Source organism: Hyla sarda, chromosome 12 (assembly GCF_029499605.1).
Source record: "Hyla sarda isolate aHylSar1 chromosome 12, aHylSar1.hap1, whole genome shotgun sequence".
Lineage (NCBI taxonomy): Eukaryota > Metazoa > Chordata > Amphibia > Anura > Hylidae > Hyla > Hyla sarda.
In genome coordinates, this window is record NC_079200.1 from 68,722,079 (window position 1) to 68,746,261 (window position 24,183).

Genomic DNA, 24,183 nt, shown 5'->3' on the forward strand with positions numbered 1-24,183 from the left:
ATCATGTATTATAGTGAAGTGGTGGCTATGGGGCCCGGTTATGACTGCGATCCTTGCGACCTCTATAGCTACGCCACTGTTTAATCCCATTGAACACAAGCGTGTTACATCCGGATAACGGATGCAAGTCCCAGTCTGATGACCCTAACCGATAGTAGTCAGTTGAGGTCACTTGTGTATAGCCAGCTTTACTAAATTGTCTCCTTGTTATTTTCAGTATCAGACTTGTCCCCACCAACCCATGACATGAAGGACACTACTGGGTGACTTCAGCTCAGCTGCAATGTCTGTTGGACTACGAAAGGTTACCAAGTAGGGAAGGGAAGCATCAAAGATGTAGATGACCTTCCTACAAGGGACAGAAAGGAGGAGAGGACACCTAATTCTCAACAATTGCATAGTGACATTAGTTTTCACCCATGTGACCCCATTCTAATGTTTCAGTGCACCCCCTCTTCTTGGTGTACACCCCTGACTATAAATGTTGCATTCAATATCCACGACCAAGCCTAATGCTTCCTTCTGCCGTGTCAGCTAAGGACAATGTTCCAATTTTTTGCTCAACTGTTTTTGAGTTTCTAGCCCTCCGCAGCCTCCCCCCCCCCTACATCTGCTGCAGCATACACAGACTCCTATGGTAACTGCTGCCTGTAAAACACTGTCCTGATCTCGACCACCGGTCACAGACATCACATTATACCGGGAGTTGTCAGAAAAACAAAACAAAATGTTTTAACAAAGAGAAGGGTGTGAGTCTGCTTCAACAGATTGAAGGAACAAAAGACGAAGGGACCGCGCATGGCACGAAAACTAATAGGAATGAGACGGCAGCAGCTCTGTGGCACTGGGCCTGGAAACCGCATAGAAATAATAGCAGCAAACTCATATCCTTTATGACTATAATGGACTTGTGGTAAGGGGGTGTGATGCAGGGCAGATGGAATTACCCTAGGGGCAGATGGCATTAACCCCTTGTATTCATGACACCAGGGCATGGTTTATCCTCAATACCACCCGAAGCTATACCGCTTGATCCTGGGCTAAGCATTGGGGCAATAATGACTCCGATGCCAAGTTAGAGACAACGGTAGCTTTACTGAGATTAGGCAGGTGGAAAAGTCTATACAGTTCAGCCAGGACCCACAGAGGTTACCAGTGACTTTAGAGACCTTAAGGGCTTGCTGGGACTTGTAGTAGATGGTGTTTATTTAACCCCTTAAGAACCCAGGGTTTTTCCGTTTTTGCATTTTCGTTTTTTTTCCACCTTACCTTTAAAAAATCATAACTCTTTCAATTGTGCACCTAAAAATCCATATGATGGCTTATTTTTTGCGCCACCAATTCTACTTTGTAATAACATCGGTCATTTTACCCAAAAATCTACGGAAAAATGGATAACAAAATCATTGTGAGACAAAATTGAAAAATAAAACGCCATTTTGTGACTTTTGGGGGCTTCCGTTTCTACACAGTACATTTTTCGGTAAAAATGACACCTTCTCTTTATTCTGTAGGTCCATATGATTAAAATGATACCCTACTAATGTAGGTTTGATTTTGTCGTACTTCTGGAAAAAATCATAGCTACGTGCAGGAAAATTTATACGTTTAAAATTGTCATCTTCTGACCCCTATAACTTTTTTATTTTTCCGTGTATGGGGCGGTATGAGGGCTCATTTTTTGTGCCGTGATCTGAAATTTTTAGCGGTACCCTTATTGATGATAGGACTTATTGTTCGCTTTTTATTCATTTTTTCATGATATAAAAAGTGACCAAAAATGCACTATTTTGGACTTTGGAATTATTTTTTTGCGTGTACGCCATTGACCGTGCGGTTTAATTAACAATATATTTTTATAATTCGGACATTTTCGCACACGGCGATACCACATATGTTTATTTTTATTTACACAGTTTTTTTTATGGGAAAAGGGGGGTGATTCAAACTTTTATTAGGGAAGGGGTTAAATGATCTTTATTCACTTTTTTTTTGCAATGTTATAGCTCCCATAGGGAGCTATAACACTGCTCACACTGATCTTTTACATTGATCGATGATTCTGCCGCTTGACTGCTCATGCCTGGATCTCAGGCACTGAGCAGTCATTCAGCGATTGGGCAGCATGGTGGCAGGTAGGGATCCTCCGGCTGTCATGTAAGTTGTTCGGGATGCCGTGATTTCGCCGCGGCAATCCTGAACAGCTCCCTGAGCTAACCGGCATGGTTTTACTTTCACTTTAGAAAGGGTTAATAGCGCGCGGCACCGCGATCAGTGCTGTGCGCTATTAGCCACGGGTCCCGGCCATTGTTAGAGGCCGGGCCCGACCCGCTATGACGCGGGGCAACGCCTTGGCCCCGCGTTATAGATTGAGAGCGGACTCATGACGTACCAGTACGTCATGGGTCTTTAAGAGGTTAATGCAGGCCACGTTGACTTGACAAATGATGACTGTGACTCACTTGACTTGTGACTGATGACTGACAAGACTGTGACTTACTCGCAGGTTTGTAGCTTGAGGCTGCAGACTGGACTTGAGGCCTCCTATGACTCTGGACACACACTTAGGCACGACTTGACTGGACTTCAGCAGGAAGCAAGAGAGAAAATAGAGGCTCCACCCAGGGCTATTATGGGGGAGGCTCTGGGGGATCCCATTGTCACCCTTAAGTCACCTGGTCACTGATACCTCCTGGGTAACAATCACATGACAACTCACATGGTAAACAGTCTTAAAGTGACAACGCTTTCTCCACACATTACACAGTATAATACATAATAAACATACATACATGCGGGGCAGATGCAAGGGGGGCCCAGGGGACACTGAAGGGATGAAGGGAAGCTGCCTGACAGTGCAGCAAGAGTACGGGGTAACAACTCCCGTACTGGGCCACCACAGACTCTTTCTTTGATAAATATCCAAGACCCTGTATTAGAGTGTTAGAATGGGATGAAGAAATGAGAGCAAAATGGCAAAATTTAATAAAATGTAAAAGGACCAATATAATCCATATGGACTTCTTCTTCCTTATCCCTTCATTCCAGGACTTGAGAGTCAAAAGTGCCCTCATGAGCGGAAGAAATCCTTTATTAAAGGGGTACTCCGTCCCTAGACATCTTACCCTCTATCCAAAGGATGGGGGATAAAATGTCTGATCGCAGGGGTCTCGCCACTGGATTTTGGCTGCGGCACCCCAGACATCCGGTGCATGGAGCGAACTTCGATCTGTGCCATATGAAAGGCAATGCAGGGCGGAGGCTCGTGATGTCACGTCCATGCACCCTCAATGCAAGTCTATGGGAGGGGGCGCCGTCATGCCCCCTCCCATAGACTTGCATTGGGGTGTGTGGCCATGACATCACGAGCAGGGCTTGCCCGTGACATCACGAGCCTCCAGCACTGCACCCAATGCTCTAAACGAACGCCGATCAGACATCTTATCCCCTTTCCTTTGGATAGGGAATAAGATTTCTAGGGGCAGAGTACCCCTTTAAACCTAAGGTGAAGCCCAAGAGATTCAGCAGGGAACATTTCCTCTTAAACATCACTGACTATGGGGCTTCTTCCAGTAGGTGACTTCATTTAAGGGACCAAAGCTTGCACCACTAATCCCAAGCTTGAAGGTGGCTTAACTGGACTAACGGTGGCTATACATTTTTAATAATGTTTATTGGCAAACAGGTATTTCTCCCAACCTCCCCATACACATGAACATTGATCATGGCCCAATGTTCATTTGTTGTCTATAGGTACAGTAGGTCATGGGTAAGCATCAGCCAGACCCCTCTGGCACCTGTTTATCCCTAGTAGAACAGTAGGGTTGAGTGAAAACAATCCAGCACGCCCAACCCTTCTCCCAACAAATATGATCAGTTGGTGGAGAGTCGGATACCACCATGCACTTTGTCTATGGGTTGTCTGCCCTTAAAGGGGTACTCCACTTCCCCAGAATTCCGAACATTTTGTTCCAAATGCTTGGAGCGTGTGGCGGGGGTCGTGAAGTCCCGGCCACTCCCCCTTGTGATGTCACGTCACGCCCCCTCAATGCAAGTCTATGGGAGGGGGCATGGTGGCCACCACACCCCCTCCCATAGACTTGCATTGAGGGGTGTGGCATGGCATCTTGGGGGCGTGGCCGTGATGTCACGACTCCCGCCGCCTGCACCCAGAGTTCTAAATGAACATGGGGTGCTGCACAGAGATTGCAGGGGTCCCAGCTGTGGGACCCCTGCAATCAGACATCTTTTCTCCTATCCTTTAATGGTTTAGCCCATTTTGCCTTGGTGATACAGATTTCTCTACACATAAGATTTCATTTTATTGCTTCTTCCCCTTTAAGTGAAAGCTCATTACAGTTTTAAAATGAGATATTTCAGCTTTTGGTGCAGGTAAAGCCAAGTTGCTTGACAAGTTAGAGGCGGCCGGGGATTGTGGGTAATAACCGCAGATGTCTCCACAATAGCTCGGGTAGATCTGCGTGCAGCATTTTAAGTGACTCAATTATGTATAAATTTGTGATTGTCATTTCCAAAGTTCCTTTCATTCCCAACATAACTCTCACAAAAAGATTTTTTGTCACCTGAACTTTAAGTTCTCTCTGCTGCTGCCAATCACTTAGATCTCCTGACAGGCGCAACTAAATATGGATTAAAAAAAACTGTCATGAGAACGACTCAGGACAAGATTTTTTTTGGGGGGGTGGGAGGGGGGTGGGTGGAGGTGTGTTGAAACAATTGCAACAGATCATTTTCACAAAATATTTTTGCAAAGATTTTAACCTTTTCTGTTATGTATACTGCTGTAAACGACCAATGAGCACAGTCACACTGAGGAATACCACCCCATATCCTACCCAGATCCGCAGAAGGTTTTAAAAAACAAAATTAATCTTTTGGAAATTCACCAATGATGACCCATGGCAAAGATTCAGTGGAACTAGTCTTTCTATGCTCAGGAGTCAAGTGTATGGTCCTCATCATTGATTGGCTTCCTTTCCTGTATGAGTGTGCATATAGAGACAACTGTCAATCACTGAGTAGGACCACCCACTGGACTCCCAAGCCCAGAATGAGCAGTGGATTAAATCTATATAAAATCTTTTCTCCAAAACTATGTATCAGTCTGTTTAGCTCCTCCTGCTATATAACATGATGCCTGTAGATTGGGCTGCATTTTTAACGTGACAGGTTCTCTTTAAGGAAATACGTATCATGAAGGAAGCCCATGCAGTTGATGTGGGCACCCTAGAGAAAGTGGTCTTAGCCCAAGTTGGGATCCCCTCTCCGCAAATCTGACAAAATAAGCAAAACAAAAAAAAAAGGCAGCAAGGCCTTAAAGGGGTACTCTGCTGTACACATCTCATCCCCCATCAAAAGGATAGGGGATAAGATGTTAGATCGCGAGGTCCTGCCGCAGGGGACCCCCGTGATCTCTGTGCCGGCACCCGTTATTCAGGCACAGAGCAAACTCCGCTCCGTGCCTGATGACTGGCGATGCAGCCCGCCACTCCCTCTCCATTCAAGTCTATGGGAAAAGGCGTGACAGCTCTGTACTAGCCATCACACCCCCTCCCAAAGACTTGAAGGGACGTGGCATGACGTTACGAACGTGGAAGCTGCAAGCTTCCGTGTTCCGGACTCCGCAGCTGCCGGGCCAGAGATCGCTGGGGTACCCAGTGGCAGGACCCCCGCAATCTAACATCTTATCCCCTATCCATTGGATAGGGGATAAGATGTGTGCAGTGGAGTACCCCTTTAAATGGGCACTGTCCTTGGGTCCTATTACATAGGATGAATATTAGCTAAACAGGCTGATGTTGTCCTGTGTAGTAGGGCCAAAGATCTGCCAATGAACAAATAAACGCTCATTCGTCGGCTGATCAGGTAGTTTGGACCCGCTAAAAAAGGATCGGCTGTCTATTATACATTTCCCCATGTATTTTTGGGCTCAGGCCATCTAATACGGCCTTTTGTTTAAGACATGTCAAAAGTTGTGGATCAGTCAGGGTCTCATTTCTGAGACCCCCGCCAATGATTACACAAAGCCAGGAGAAGAGCTTGGTTAAGTGCCCTACATCTTACTACAAGAGAAGGGCTTTATTATAAGTCTATGGAGCCCGTCTCCTGCAGAAAGATGAAGCGCTCAGCTGACTGCTTTTTTTTTTAGGCTATGGCTAATTATTGTCTTTAGTGCATGTGAAAATATTTTTAAAGTGACAGGGACACTTTTTTATTATCAAGAATCAATGCATTTCCGAGCAGATTTCCCCCCAAAAATGAACATGTAAATTTTTTGGATGGAGTCTGGAGTCCAAAATTACTGCAGCAGAATGTCCACCGTGGAAATTCCATAGTGTGAATGGTGCCTCCGAATCCCAGCGGGAGGCTACTGCACTGCATATTCCGCAGCGGAACTCCAGAGCGTAATTCCACTTGGAAAATATGTAGTTTGAATGGACCCTTAAGGTTATGGAGGTGGTGATGTTATTTGAAGGGATTTACAAGGAGCCCCTATCACCTCTATGTATGCTTCAACAGCTCTTACTTTGCCATGTTTTGCTAATCCAGCATCCCCCCCACTATGTTTTAGGGGACACTCACACTTCCCATTTTTATTTTCAGGGGAAAATCCAAAAACACGAGAATTTGTTTAAAATCATCAGAATTGCTCCCACCTGTTCCCGGCCACAGAATGTAAACTGTCCTCCTGCCCCCAAATATTTATGTCTGAGATGAGTTGTCATGTTTATGTCTAGGGGGATGTCTACAAGGTAAGGGCTCAAACGATGATATAGGACGTCTGTATGTCCAAAGCATTTCCTCCTAAAATCCCAGGAAATGTCAGACTTGTGATGCAGGGCAGATGGAATTACCCTAGGGGCAGATGGCACTAACCCCTTGTATTTGTGACCCCAGGGTGTGGTTTATCCTCAATACCACCCGAAGGTATACCACTGGATCCTGGGCTAGGCACGGGGGCAATAATGACTCTGACGCCAAGTTACAGACAATGGTAGATTTTAGAGATGAGCGAACTTACAGTAAATTTGATTCGTCACGAACTTCTCGGCTCGGGAGTTGATGCCTTATCCTGCATAAATTAGTTCAGCTTTCAGGTGCTCCGGTGAGCTGGAAAAGGTGGATACATTCCTAGGAAAGAGTCTCCTAGGACTGTATCCACCTTTTCCAGCCCACGGGAGCACCGGAAAGCTGAACTAATTTCTGCAGGATAAGTCATCAATTGCCGAGCCGAGAAGTTCGTGACGAATCGAATTTACTGTAAGTTCGCTCATCTCTAGTAGCTTTACTGAGTGACAGATGGAACAGTCTATACAGCTTAGCCAGGCCCACGGAGGTGACCAGTGACTTCAGAGACTTCAGGGCTTGCTGGGACTTGTAAAGGACTGGGACAATATTGCTGCAGGCCACCCTGACTGAAGACAGATAACTTTAACTTGACTGATTAGAATGGGACTGACTATACCCCAATTGTAGCTTACTTGAAGACTTGTGGCTGCTGGACTGACTTGAGGCCTCATATGGACTCCAGACACACTCTTAGGACTTGATTTGGCTGGACCTCAGCAAAAACTCAGAGCTGAGCTCAAAGAGAGCGAAGAGACCCCTCCCAGGACTTATATAGGGGAGACTCTGGTGGGGTCCCATAGGGTTAACCACATGATAAATTTTCTTAAAGGAACAACACTCTTATATACAATACATAGCATAAAACCAATTGTACAAAGGGAACAGGTGAAGGGGGCCCAGGGGACACAGGGCAGCGAGGGTAAAGGAGTACAACTCCTGTACTGTGCCACCACAATATAATTGTCCATATAGAACAAAGATAGGTTGGCACTGCTACACGCTCCCGTGTGGGTACAATTCTGAACCGCTGTGGTCCTCAAATCACTGCCCCCTCTGTCATCTCAGTGGTGCTCAATCAGAATAGACAAGTCAGGATCAATGTGCAAGAAATAAAGATGGCACTCACTTATCCGCAGAAAACATCTATTTCTTGAAACAGTCGGGTCAACGATTCAGGTATGGCCAATGGGCCGTTTCACGCCATTCTCCGCGCTTCCTCATCTTTATTTCTTGAATATTAAAATATCGTTGTAGATACACTGCTCAGCAGACAGTATCGCATGTAATAGGATTGGATACAGCATCTTATTAGACAGGATCAAATATTACAGGATTAGATACAGCAGTTACATGGACAGTATCACCGTGATAGGGTTAGATACACAACCCAGCAGACAGCACTGCACAATATGCTTAGATCCAGAGAAGTAGGTGTAAAAGTAAAAAAATAAAGGGAACACTTTTCTTTTTTGATTCCCTTACTGTTAAAATGAAAAATTGTTTATAAAATATAAAAATAAACAGTTATATAAAAAAAACAACACAATGTAACTCCAAGTCAATGACACTTCTGTGAAATCACACTGTCCACTCAGGAAGCAACACTGATTGACAATCAATTTCACATGCTGTTGTGCAAATGGAACAGACAACAGGTGGAAATTATAGGCAATTAGCAAGACACCCCCAATACAGGAGTGGTTCTCCAGGTCGTGACCACAGACCACTTCTCAGTTCCTATGCTTCCTGACTGATGTTTTGGTCACTTTTGAATGCTGGTGGTGCTTTCACTCTAGTGGTAGCATGAGACGGAGTCTACAACCCAAGTGGCAAGTTTGGCATTTTCCAGAGAACACCAAGATTGGCAAATTCACCACTGGTGCCCTGTGCTCTTCACAGATGAAAGCAGGTTCACACTGAGCACATGTGACAGAGTCTGGAGATGCCGTGGAGATGCCTGCAACATCCTCCAGCATGATCGGTTTGGTGGTAGGTCAGTAATGGTGTGGGGTGGCATTTCTTTGGGGGACCGCACAACCCTCCATGTGCTTGCCAGAGGTAGCCTGACTGCCATTAGGTACCGAGATGAGATCCTCAGACCCCTTGTGAGACCATATACTGGTGCGGTTGGCCCTGGGTTCCTCCTAATACAAGACTATGCTAGACCTCATGTGGCTGGATTGTGTCAGCTGTTCCTGCAAGAAAAAGGCATTGATGCTATTGTGGTGAGGGTGTGATGAAGGCAGATGGAATTACCCTAAGGGCAGATGGCATTAACACCTTTTGTTTGTGATGCCAGAGCGTGGTTTAACCTCTTCATCACCCGAAGGTATACCGCTGGATCCTGGGCTAGGCACGGGGGCAAATAATGACTCAGACGCCAAGTTCCGACTCCGTTTGCAGCTTACCAGGTTTTGATGTTCACCTGTGGGGCAGTAGACTTGTGGCTGCGTGGTAGGCTTTAGGCCTCCTCAGGACACTAGGCACTCTCTATGGACTTAACCTCATTGTTCCTCAGCACTCATGAGACTAGAGACAAGAGACTGAACTAGCTCCTCCCCAGGGTTTATATGGGGGAGACTCTGGAGGGGTCCCATAGGTCACCCTGTAGGTCACATGGTCACTGGTACCTTCCTTGGTTACAACACATAGCAACAATACTTAAAGGGGTATTCCAGGCCCAAACTTTTTTTTATACATCAACTGGCTCCGGAAAGTTAAACAGATTTGTAAATTACTTCTATCAAAAAATCTTAATCCTTCCAATAGTTATTAGCTTCTGAAGTGGAGTTGTTGTTTTCTGTCTAACTGCTCTCTGATGACTCACGTCCTGGGAGCTGTGCAGTTCCTATGGGGATATTCTCCCATCATGTACAGCTCCCGGGACGTGACATCATCATTGAGCAGTTACACAGAAAATGTCTGAAGCTAATAACTATTGGAAGGATTAAGATTTTTTAATAGAAGTAATTTACAAATCTGTCTAACTTTCCGGAGTCAGTTGATATATATAAAAAAAAGGTTTTGCCTGGAATACCCCTTTAAAGGTATATAACAATATATGTACATTACATTGAATAACATAGGCACTTAGTACTATTTATGGAACATAGGTAAAAGGGGGGCCCAGGGGTCACTGAATGGAGTCTGCCTGACAGGGCAGCAGTGGGTATAGGGGTGCAACTATTGTACTGGGCCACCACACAAACTCCCCCTCTTAACAACAGCCATCCTCGGTGCCCAGTCCTGGAGGGCAGATGAACATTAAGTGGCCACTGAGGCCTGGTGATAGCAACAAACAGTTCCTGGGGTATGTCACAAATGTCCTTCACAGGGCTGATGAACAAATAATCTGGGGAAGAGTCCATGTGGCATTGCTCTTAATGTCCATACATGCTACATTTTGTGAGGGTATTAATAACTGGAACAATAATGTGTACACATATGAGAATTTTTGGACTCGTAACTGCTTACTGGAGAATAAGGATGAATTCGGATCGGGCTGCCGGAGGCTTTCTACCCGAAGGCCTTTGCTAATGGGGCCCTTCGGCTATAGCTACTTCTCCCCATAACATTATACAAGTAAATACACATTTTCTTTTTCATTGTGACAATACATTAGAATGTTACCTAAATACACATTAGCTCTGTCACTGTACGTGTTACTTACACCTCCAGGAGAACTCTCTGGCCACAAGAGCACCCTGTACACGATGGACAGGAAAATAATTAGACATTAAATATTAAATGACTACTATGGACTGAATATTTAGACTTGTTAGCGACAGTCCTAACTTATTATATAACATTTGACTATTTTAGATACATATGTGCTATGTACATTACTGACTATCTGTACATTAAATGATATCAGTGGTAATAATGCTATACTAACTAGGCATTAGTTTACTATGGACAAATAACTTTTATACAAGGGCATTGCTACTCCCTATATCTTGATGGCAATTGTATGGCAGTGAGTTAAGTGGATGCGCTTCTCCTGACAAGGTCAGGATACCTCCTATACCATTGTCATGAGTAGAAAGGACATTAAACACTTTAGACCTTTTGTATAAACATTTTATATACACTTTATTACAATGAACTTCAAATAATACAGTTTCACGACAATAACCATAGTTGCATTCATCTGTGCAAAAAGAATAGACAACATTACACTTGTAATTAGATTTGGAGTACCGCTACACAGTTCTGGTACATTGGAGTAGTCAGTAAAGGATCACGGCTGTAAGCTGGGCACATACACTTAGGCAAAATGGTTGCAAAGAGTTCTTGGTTAGTCCACCAGGCACTTTTCTTAAATGTTGCAGGAACCTAGAAAACAACAATGACGCTTCACAAAAACAAAGTTAGTCTCTCGACTGAATAGCAACGACAGCTCACATAAATTCTTCAGTCTAGGAATTTTACATCCCAACCTTGTTTGTTACAGTGCTTCCTAGGCTGGGACATATAACGGGGACCACAGGACTGTGCCTCCTCCAAAGGACTAAATTGTGTGTTCCAATTTACCCTGGACAGGGTACACTTAGTGATGATGGGACTAATGGTAACTAGTGTTGAGCGGCATAGGCCATATTCGAATTCGCGAATATTCGCGAATATATGGACGAATATTCGTCATATATTCGCGAATATTCGCATATTCGTTATATTCCCGTTTTATTTTCGCATATGCGAAACTTCGCGTATGCGAAAACTATCATATGTGCATATTAGCATATACAAAATTAACATACGCGAAAATGCGCATATACGAAAATACACGCATATGCTAATTTTCGCATATGCGAATATTCGCACGCCAGTCTCACACAGTAGTATTAGAGCCTTCTTTACACCACACAAGCTGGAAGCAGAGAGGGATGATCACTGTGATGTGTACTGTGAAAAAAAAAAAAAAAAAAAAAAAACGAATATTCGTAATTACGAATATATAGCGCTATATTCGCGAAATTCGCGAATTCGCGAATATGCGATATTCGCGAATAATATTCGAATTGCGAATATTCGTGAGCAACACTAATGGTAACCACCATTTGCACAGCAGCAGCTTGCGCCACTGGGGGAATAGATGTTGATGCCTGTTGGGCCAGCCAAACCTCCTCCTCAGCAGGAGTAGGCCGAGGCACTTTAGTTGGTTCCTGGTGATTAGGCCAAACCTCCTCAGCAACAGAAGTAGGCCTGAGCACATCCGCAGATGACTTGTGTTGGTACTTCGGTGCCATGACAGGCGCTTCGGGCAAATAGATCTCCTCTTCTTCTTGATTTTAGGAGTCAGATCTAGGATGTGTTATCTTAGTGTTCCCTTTATTTTTTGAGCAGTGTATAAAGTCCAGTACAGGGACTGGGATCCTGCTCCTTTCACTATGTAATGCTGAGCCTGTGACCCCTCCACACATCATGAGGACACTGCCCCGGTGACATGAAGCCCTGTCCTTACTATCATTGTCACAAGAGGACAGCTTACTGCTTATCCAACAAGAGCAGAACACTCCTATTCTGCAATACTCTGTGTACAGAATCAATGTGCCCGTCTTCACTGTTTACAGGAACTCTGTATGTATATACATATAAATATATATATATATATATATATATACACACACAGGGTGGGCCATTTATATGGATACACCATAATAAAATGGGAATAGTTGGTGATATTAACTTCCTGTTTGTTTGTGGCACATTAGTATATGTGAAGGGGGAAAATTTTCAAGATGGGTGGTGACCATGGCGGCCATTTTGAAGTCGGCCATTTTGAAACCAACTTTTGTTTTTTCAATAGGAAGACTTATTGGGAATTTTACAAGAAAAACAATGTTGTGCTTTGTTTTAACGTAACTTTATTCTTTCATGGGTTATTTACAAGTTTCTTACCACTTATAAAATGTGTTCAGTGTGCTGCCCATTGTGTTGGATTGTCAATGCAACCCTCTTCTCCCACTCTTCACACACTGATAGCAACACCGCAGGAGAAATCCTAACATAGGCTTCCAGTATCCGTAGTTTCAGGTGCTGCAGAATGGGCAAAACAAAAATTGGAACAGGACCCTCAGTTTACGCAGAAGATTTTGTTCAGTGATGAGGCAAACTTTTATGTGAATGGTGAAGTTAACAAACAAAACCACCGCTATTGGTCTGACACTAACCCACATTGGATAGATCCCTCCAAGACAGTTAGAACACAAAAATTTATGGTATGGTGTGGTATATGGGGTACAAAGATAGTGGGGCCATTCTTCATCAATGGAAACCTCAAGGCCACTGGATATACGAAATTGCTACATGATGATGTGTTTCCCTCTTTATGCATTGAAGCTGGCACGTTCCCTGAGTTTTTCCAGCAAGATGGTGCACCACCACATTATGGGTGTCAGGTCCGAGCATTCCTAGATGAACAGTCTCCTGGAAAGTGGATTGGTCGTCGTGGGCCAGTTGAATGGCCTTCAATGTCTCCCGATCTGACCCCCTTATATTTTTATCTTTGGGGTCATCTGAAGGCAATTGTCTATGCTGTGAAGATATGAGATGTGAAGCACCTGAAACTATGGATACTGGAAGCCTGTGCTATCATTTCTCCTGCGGTGTTGCTATCAGTGTGTGAAGAGTGGGAGAAGAGGGTTACATTGACAATCCAACACAATGGGCAGCACATTGAACACATTTTATAAGTGGTAAGAAACTTGTAAATAACTCATGAAAGAATAAAGTTACGTTAAAACAAAGCACATCATTGTTTTTCTTGTGAAATTCCCAATAAGTTTGATGTGTCACAACTTCAAAATGGCCGCCATGGTCACCACCCATCTTGAAAAGTTTACCCCTCACATATACTAATGTGCCACAAACAGGAAGTTAACATCACCAACCATTCCCATTTTATTAAGGTGCATCCATATAAATGGCCCACCCTGTATATATATATATATATATATATATATATATATATATATATAGTAGAGGAGGGAAGCAGCACTCCTGCGATGAAGGTGAACGGGTGCCTGACTGTTGTTGATCTGGGTCAGAGATCCAAAGTAATGTAGTAAAGTAGAAGCAGTGGCACTCCAGGCTGGTGAAATAAAGTGATGTCTTTATTTACTCCAAAGTGAGCTACGTTTCGACAGCCTCCCGCTGCCTTTGTCAAGCCTTGACAAAGGCAGCGGGAGGCTGCCGAAAAGTAGCTCACTTTGGAGTAAATAAAGACATCACTTTATTTCACCAGCCTGGAGTGCCACTGCTTCTACTTTACTATATATATATATATATATATATATATATATATATATATATGCAAGGAGTGTATATGTAAGTCAACACTCGAGATTCCCAATATGTCTGCAAGTGTCCAACCAACAAGTACATGCAACATTTCGGCCAAATGGCCTTGAGAAAGGACATTTGGCCGAATCGCTGAATGTACTTGGTGCAATAAACTTCTGTCCACTTTATTCACCCATATGCCGCTGCAGTTTGCTGTGTCTTCACTTGGGATGGTATATATGTTATGATTCATTACCTGCAAACAGAGTTCTTGTAAACAATAATGAAATTAAATATAACATAAGAATGATCAAATTTGGGGTACAGGATGATGACACTTTAAATTCAGGACAAATGTAATTTTCGGTATTTGGTCTTCCACTCTATCTACAGACACTACACAATATCACTTCTCTATCCATCACTAGATAATGTCATTTCATGTGATCTTACCAAAACATCACAGTTTGGAGATCACTGGGCAGTGGTCTATAAACTATAGCCCTCCAGATGTTGCAAAACTGCACATCCCAGCATGCCCAAACAGTGAAGTTGCGTACCTCCAGCTATTGCATAACTACATCTCCCAGCATGCCCTTTGGCGATCAGTACATGCTGGGAGTTGTAGTTTTGCAACAGCTGGAGGCACACTGGTTGGAAAATACTGAGTTAGGTAACAGAACCTAACTGAAGGTTTTCCAACCAGTGTGCCTCCAGCTGTTTCAAAAGTACAACTCCTAGCATGCATGATCTGTCAGTACATGCTGGGAGTTGTAAATTTGCAACAGCTGGAGGCACATTGGTTGGAAAATACTGAGTTAGGTAACAGAACCTAACTGAAGGTTTACCAACCAGTGTGCCTCCAGCTGTTGCAAAAGTACAACTCCTCAGTACATGCCGGGAGTTGTAGTTTTGAAACAGCTGGAGGTTTGCCCCCCATGTGAACGTACAGGGTACATTCACACGGGCAGGTTTACAGTAAGTTTCCTGCTTCAAGTTTGGGCTGCAGTAAATTTTTCGCCGCAGCGCAAACTCACTGTAAACCTCCGCCAGTGTGAATGTACCCTAAAAACACTACACTACACTGCCCCCCCCCCCCCCCCCCAATAAAAATTAAAAATGTATTGTACAGCAGTGTTTTCAAAACGGAGCCTCCAGCTGTTGCAAAACAACAACTCCCAGCATTTCTGGACAGCCACTGACTGTCCAGGCATGCTGGGAATTTAGCAACAGCTGGAGGCACCCTGTTTGGGAATCACTGGCGTAGAATACCCCTATGTCCACCCCTATGCAATCCCTAATTTAGTCATCAAATGCGCATGGCGCTCTCTTACTGTCGTATTTCAAGGAAACAGTTTAGGGCCACATATGGGGTATTTCCGTACTCGAGAGAAATTGCACTACAAAATTTGGAGGGCTTTTTCTCCTTTTACCCCTTATGAAAAGGAAAAGTTGGGGGCTACACCAGCCGGAGAGTGGTGGTCAATGATTCGTACTCTGATTGGTCCCCGGTTATTAGTGGTGTACCCCAAGGTTCAGTACTGGGACCGCTGTTGTTTAATTTATTTATCAATGATATAGAGAATGGTATTAACAGCTCTGTTTCTATCTTTGCAGATGACACCAAGCTTTGTAGCACAGTACAGTCTATAGAGGATGTGCATAAGTTACAAGATGACTTGGATAGACTAAGTGTCTGGGCATCCACTTGGCAAATGAGGTTCAATGTGGATAAATGTAAAGTTATGCATCTGGGTACTAATAACCTGCATGCGTCGTATGTCTTAGGGGGGATTAAACTGTCAGAGTCACTGGTAGAGAAGGATCTGGGTGTACTTGTAGATCACAGACTACAAAATAGCATGCAATGTCAGGCTGCTGCTTCCAAAGCCGGCAGGATATTGTCATGTATCAAAAGAGGCATGGACTCAAGGGACCGGGACATAATACTCCCCCTTTATAAATCATTGGTACGGCCTTACCTGGAATATGCTGTTCAGTTTTGGGCACCTGTCCATAAAAGGGACACTGCGGAGTTGGAAAGGGTGCAGAGACGCGCGACTAAACTAATATGGGGCATGGAACATCTTAGCTATGAGGAGCGATTAAAGGAGTTACAATTGTTTAGTCTTGAGAAGAGACGTTTAAGGGGGGATATGATAAACGTATATAAGTATATTAATGGCCCATACAAAAAATATGGAGAAAAACTGTTCCAGGTTAAACCCCCCCAAAGGACGAGGGGGCACTCCCTCCGTCTGGAGAAGAAAAAGTTTAGTCTCAAGGGGCGACACGCCTTCTTTACCGTGAGGACTGTGAATTTATGGAACGGTCTACCTCAGGAACTGGTCACAGCAGGAACAATTAACAGCTTTAAAACAGGGTTAGATACATTCCTGGAACAAAATAAGATTAATGCTTATGAAGAAATATAAAATCTCATCCCTTCCAATATCGCGCCACACCCCTACCCCTTAATTCCCTGGTTGAACTTGATGGACATATGTCTTTTTTCGACCGTACTAACTATGTAACTATGTCACTATGTAACATGCTGGTGTTGCCCCATACTTTTTATTTTCACAAGCAGTAAAAGGAAAAAAAGAGCCCCAAAAAAGAGTACGAAAATACCCCATATGTGGACATAAAATGATCTGTGGGCGCATAACAAGGCTCAGGAGTGAGAGCGCACTATTTACATTTGAGGCCTAAATTGGTGATTTGCACAGGGGTGGCTGATTTTACAGCGGTTCTGACATAAACTCAAAAACATAAATACCCACATGTGACCCCATTTTGGAAACTACACCCCTCATGTAATGTATTAAGGGGTGCAGTGAGCATTTACGCCCCACAGGTGTCTGACAGATTTTTGGAACAGTGGTCCGTGAAAATGAAAAATTAAATTTTTCATTTGCACAGCCCACTGTTCCAAAGATCTGTCAAACGCCAGTGGGGTGTAAATACTCACTGCACCCCTTATTAAATTCTGTGAGGGGTGTAGTTTCCAAAATGGGGTCACATGTGGGGGGGTCCACTGTTCTGGCACCACGGGGGGCTTTGTAAACGCACATGGCCCCTGACTACCATTCCAAACGAATGGCGCTCCTTCTCTTCTGAGCATTGTAGTTCGCCTGCAGAGCATTTTACGTCCTAACATGGGGTATTTCCATACTCAGAAGAGATGGGTTTACGAATTTTGGGGGGCATTTTCTCCCATTACCTTTTTTAAAAATTGAAAATTTGGGGAAAAAACTGCACTTTAGTGAAAACATTTTTTTTTCATGTACACATCGGATTTTAACGAAAAGTCGTCAAACACCTCTGAGGTGCTAAAGCTCACTGGACCCCTTGTTATGTGCCTTGAGGGGTGTTGTTTCCAAAATGGTATGCCATGTGGGGGTTCTTCTGCTGTTCTGGCACCATAGGGGCTTCCTAAATGTGCCCCCCAAAAACCATTTCTGCTAAATTCCCTCTCCAAAATCCCATTGTCGCTCCTTCCCTTCTGAGCCCTCTACTGCGCCCGCCGAACACTTGAACACATATGAGGTATTTCCTAAATCGAGAGAAATTGGGTTACAAATTTTGGGGGGCTTTTTCTCCTATTACCACTTGTAAAAATTTAAAAACTGAGTCTACAAGAACATGCGAGTGTAAAAAATGACGATTTAGAATTTTCTCCTTCACTTTGCTGCTATTCCTATGAAACACCTAAAGGGTGAACAAACTTACTGAATGTCGTTTTGGATACTTTGAGGGGTGCAGTTTTTATAATGGGGTCATTTGTGGGGTATTTCTAATTTGAAGGCCCTTCAAATCCACTTCAAAACTGAACTGGTCCCTGAAAAATTCAGAATATGAAATTTTTTTGAAAAATTGGAAAATTGCTGCTGAACTTTGAAGCCCTACAAAAGTAAAAACATGTCAACTTTATGATGCAAACATAAAGTAGACATATTGTATTTGTGAATCAATATATAATTTATTTGGAATGTCTATTTTCCTTACAAGCAGAGAGCTTGGTGAATTTTTCACGAAGAAATGATGCAAGTATCGACGAAAATTTACCACTACCATAAAGTCGAATATGTCATGAAAAAACTGTCTCGGAATCAAATTTATAAGTAAAAGCATCCCAGAGTTATTAATGCTTAAAGTGACAGTGGTCAGATTTGCAAAAAATGCTCCCGTCCTTAGGGTCATAATGGGCTCCGTCCCCAAGGTGTTAATACTGCCCCTAGTTACAAGAATATAACTACTATAATACTGTTTCCTATGTACAAGAATATAACTACTATACTACTACTACAATGTACAAGAATATAGCTACTATAATAATGCTCCGTACATACAAGAATATAACTACTATAATAAAGCCCCCTTGTGGCTAGTAGTAGAATTACACTGTGGTTATTTGCTGTGTAATCAAATTTTAGTTGGCTGGTAATGTATTGTGACAAAGAGTGTAGAGCAGGGTTTCCCAACCAGAGTGCCTCCAGCTGTTGCAAAACTATAACTCCCAGCATGCCTTCAGCTGTTTGGGCATGCTGGGTGTTGTAGTTCAATATAACCACGAAAAGACAAAATGCTATAACAGATGCACACCCAATATCAAATGTAATGAATCAAAATAATATTTTATTAGACAAAAATATGGTACATTAATTTAAAAAAAAGACACGCAAATAATGGTCATCCATGTACATGGGTGAAAATGTACTGGTATCACTCCCTATCCTGTACAAAGTGCCTGTGCAACCCCCTGTCAATAAAGGGCCCTATTTGGTGACCTCTGGGTAATCTATAATAATGTAGTAACTATACACCAATACAAGATGATTAAAAAGTAGGGTGGGGCGTGGCTAGCCATGTAAGAAGGAAGACGTGGGGTGACTGAGCTCCGTCTGTCTGGCCGTTTTATAGGGGGAAAAAGCCGTTTATATGGGCACCAGGAGGTCCAATAGGAGCCGCAAGTCGAGAGGCACACTTAGCCAGCTGGTGGTGCCGATATCAAACTTTTTTGGCCCACTCCGTGAACTGAGAGGAGACCGACCCGAGTTGACGGGACAATCCAAGATGGCGCGTGCACCGGAAGAGGAGAGGACCCCATTGGCGCCATCGAGAGCCGCGAAGCGGAGGGGACTGGAAGATACAGCCAGACCGCCAAGATCTCCATTACCTGCCCTGCTGAATCTACCTGTGAGGTTCCAGCGATCGACCCCGACTCTGGACGCGGGAGAAGAGCTGACGTCCTCCGGGAGACACGCTGCTGCTGAGGGCTCACTGGGCCTGATGCGACGCGCTCCTGCCCCGCCGGCGGAACTTTCCGACACTGCCGCAGAGCGGCGGGCGGTAGAGCTGCTTGCTCCGCTCCCCTCCTCACTCACATCGGAGGGTGAGCGTTCCCAAGCTACAGTGAAGAGCGGGTGTACCAGAGGAAGCTGTGAGTGTCTTGTGACCCCCTGGGTCCCGCCGCAGGCAGACCCTAGTGCCTCCATGCTATGTCACAGGCCTGGGGAGGGTGCTGCCTCTCCCTCTCCCTCACAGAGCCTCACGGCCATTTTCAGACTCCCAGCTACCCCTCTCAGCTCTCACCTTTCATCCTCAGAGGGGGAGCTGGCAATGGAGGACTGCCCTGCTATGTATGGCCCCACGGTCCCTCTTACAGCCAAAGGTGGGACCGTTACTACAGAACTGGAACCTGACCCACTGATACAAACGAGGGCGGTGAACCCCTTCTCGGGCCCTCCAGCTGCTGCAAGGGACCTCATCAAAAGACCACCAGAGACTCAAGCTAAGCTCCACCCTGCCACAGCTCCACGACAGGACCCTGTTAACCCTCTGCTAACCGAGCTGCCTCCGCCTGATCAAGCAGTGGCTCTATTACAGGGTCACCCCAAACTTAAGGCTCTGTTAGCACTCTTGCCCACAAAAGCAGATGTCTCAGCCCTGGCTCTTGACCTGAGGGCAGCATGGACTAGGGATCTTCAACCAGTACAGCAGGAAGTTACTGACCTCCAAACTAGAGTGACTACTCTGGAGAACTTTCAAACTTCTGTCATTGACTCGCTGAAGGACCTCAGGACCACGGTCAGTACCTTTGCTCACACTCAACAGGGACTGGCAGACCATATGGATGACATAGAAAACAGGAGCCGACGGAACAATGTTCGGCTCAAGGGGCTCCCTGAAGCTACCCGTACGCAGGATTTGCTCCCAACGGTGACGGGCATATTCAACATGGCCTTGGGTCTGCCTCCCGACACACACATTGAAATTGACCGGGTCCATAGAGCCCTTAGAGCTCCCAGTACTGACCTGTCACGACCCCGCAATGTCATCTGTCGCATACACCGCTACACCATCAAAGAACAACATATGCAGAAGGTCCGTCATCTGGGGGATCTGGACTTCGACAGTGCCACCATACAAATCTATCCTGATCTTTCTAGAAGAACCCTACGCCAAAGAGCCCTGCTCCGGCCGCTGCTCAGAGTCCTCCAGGATAGGCACATCCCCTACAGATGGAGCTTCCCGTTTGCATTACAAGTGACTGCCGGGGACACCTCGGCCACCTTGCAAGTTCCTGACGACCTGCCCAGATTCCTTGAAGCACTCAACTTGCCTTCGGTGACTCCTCTCCCTGAGTGGTCGTCCTTCCTACTGGACCCATACACACCGGGCCCTCCCGTGAGTGCCTCACAGAGAGCTGCGACCAGACGCCCTCATCCCGACTGGCCACTTCCCCAATGCCAGCGCCGTCCGCGCCATCGCCCAGAGGGACCTGCCCCCGAACCTTGATCGCCACTCCGGCAGGCTCCTTGCGGTCTACACACACACTACAGCATTGACTAAGTCCTCTTAACTTCCCGTTTATGCTGATATCACTGACTCCTATTGTAGCCCATCCATCACAGCCATCATTACTCCCCTCCCCCTACATCTCCTAACCACACTGCTCCTTATCTAGGTTCAGATTCTTTCACTTACTGGCCATAGGCGGTTCTCAGCAACCTGGACCGCATTGTTTACTCCCACACCAGGAGACACCCAGCCCCAGCGCTCAGGTGCCTCCTCTGGTCTAGTTATTTCATTACCCCCTACTAGGGTGGGTGTGTGTTCCGCACACCTTTTGAGCAGAAGGACACTCTGCATATTGTACTTCCCTTGCATACCTTAATTGCTGATTGTTTACACTATTGATTGTTTTTGTTTGTATTGGAAAACTTAGAAGTTTTTACTAACTAACTTTTCTTCTTTTTCCTTCTTTCTTCTCCCTTTTTTATCCTCTTTTTAGCTGCACCACCTGCGACTGCTTGGCAACTGCTCGTCCATCCCACATCGACCGATTGTTCCTCCCAACCCAACTTCTGGTCTGTGAGTATGGCTGACACACGCATAGCCACACTTAATGTTCAGAGCTTCAACATTCCAGAGAAGAGGGCTAAAATTCTGTACCAAATGCACAAGTGGAGAATAGGGATAGTCTGTCTCCAAGAAACCCACTTTAAAACTGGTCATGTCCCTGACAAGATCAGTCGCTATTTCCCCACCTGGTGCCACAGCACTAACCCAGACTCTAGATCTAAAGGGGTATCGATTGGCTTTCACCGCTTACTCCCCTTCATAGTTCAAACGGTCTGTTCAGACCCGGAAGCTAGATATCTCTTTGCAAGGGGTACCATCTTGGACCAGGTGGTGACGATAGCGACGATCTATGCCCCCAATAGTGCTCAAATTACATTCCTAACCAACACTCTAGACGCACTATCCTCGTTCAGCCAAGGTATGCTGCTACTTGGAGGCGATCTCAACGTCCCTCTCCAGCCACTCCTCGATACTTCCACTCAGCGTTCCAGTGTTCCCTACCGCCAACTAAGTAGCTTACGACGCTTACTGCACTCACTACAACTCGTGACGTGTGGCGTCTTCAAATTCATCAGAAAGGGACAACACCTTTTTTCCCAGTCCCCATAACGTCTACAGTAGGATAGATTATCTGTTTGTTCCGCACTTCTACCTACCTAGGCTCACCGCTACACGCATTGGTAACATATACCTGTCTGACCACGCTCCGGTTTTTGCTACATTTCTACTCCCTTCACTTAACACCCCCCAGTTCATGTGGCGCCTCAATGAGTCCCTACTGACTGATTCCCTATGTATCTCTGACCTCAAAAATACTGTGACACACTGTGACCACGCCTCAGATGATACTCCCCCGCAAACCCAATGGGAAGCCCTGAAGTGCGTCTTGAGAGGGGTACCGATCAAACATGGTTCCCGACTGAAACGGGAAAAGGCGGCTAAACTGAAACGCCTCTTTGAGACTTTGAACAGCCTGGAATCCTTACATAAACAATCCCTCCAGGAATCTGTATTGAGAGACCTAGTCAAGGTTCGCCATGAGATCACTTCCTTTCTCAACGACTCGTACAAATACTTCAGGCAGAGGTGCTCACGCTCTTTCTATGAGTGGGGAAATAGACCCGGGAAATACCTGGCTAGAGCGTTGAGGGAGAGTAGAGCTGCCCTATATGTCCCCTCTATCAAAACTACTGACGGTTCCCTGAGCTACCTAACCAAAGACATCTTGAGGGCCTTTGAATGTTACTATACAGAGCTTTACAATCTCCCCCCCCCCCCCACTGCAGATCCCCCATCGATAGACGCCTCGACCACGCTAACCGACTATATCCAGAATACTGCCCTCCCCGTTTTGTCTGTGGAGACGAGGGAGGCCCTGGAGGCCCCGTTCACAGCTGAAGAAATAGAGACAGCCATAACCAACCTTCCCTCTGGTAAAAGCCCGGGCCCCGACGGCTACTCAAGCAAATTCTACAAATCACTTAGATCAGAACTGATGCCACTAATGTGCAAGTCCTTTAATAGCATAACCTCCCTCTCCGGATTTCCCACGTCCTCTTTGAGTGCCATTATTACGGTGATTCCTAAAGAAGGAAAGGACCTTAATCTCTGTTCTAGCTACCGCCCCATTTCCCTGTTAAATGTGGACACTAAATTGTTTGCTAAATTGATAGCGGATCGACTGGCGGCCGTCCTGGGATCCCTGATTCACCCCGATCAATCTGGTTTTATACGCTTACGTCAAGTGCGAGATAACACCATTCGCACGTTCTCAGTAATACATCGGCCATAGCCCGTAACTCTCCGCTCATGCTCCTCTCTCGACCCTGAAAAAGCGTTCAATCGGGTGAATTGGGGATTCATGGAGGCATCCTTGGTGCAGATTGGATTAGGCCCCGCTATGCTAGGCCGTATTTCGTCCCTTTACCGCCAACCCAGTGCGAGAGTGAGGGTCAATGGCTCCCTTTCCTCCTCGTTCCCCATCCGTAACGGCACGCGGCAGGGGTGCCCGCTCTCTCACATTCTGTATGTGTTATGTATGGAACATCTTTTGAACGCCCTTCGCAGCCACGACTCTATCAGCGGGCTCAGGGTGGGGGAGAGGGACCACCTCTGTTCTGCCTTTGCAGACGACCTTCTCCTCTTCATTTCGTCCCCGACCACCTCTCTACCAGCCATCATGCACACACTTCAGCTATACTCCCATTTTAGTCATCATAAGGTCAATATGACAAAGACTGTCGCCATGAACATTTCCCTGCCTGCTGAGGAAGTGGCCAGAGTGAGGGTCACGAATCCCTTCAAATGGTCTCCCAAATCTATTACGTACATAGGTTTGCAGGTCCCGGCAGATTTGAGGGATAGCATCTCCCTCAACTTCCAACCCCTGCTTGCTACTCTTGACAGGGACCTCTCCAGATGGATGAGGGGCACTTTTTTGTGGTTGGGTAGAACCAACATAATTAAAATGAATATACTCCATAGATTACTATACCTCTTTCAGGCAATCCCCATCACCCTTCCCACGTCCTTCTTCAAAAGGTTGGAGGGACTTGTGCGCAAATTTATATGGGCGGGACGGCCATCGAGGATTTCCAAAGCGGTGCTCTATAGGAAGAAACATGCGGGCAGCCTGGCGGTTCATGACTACAAGGCTTATTA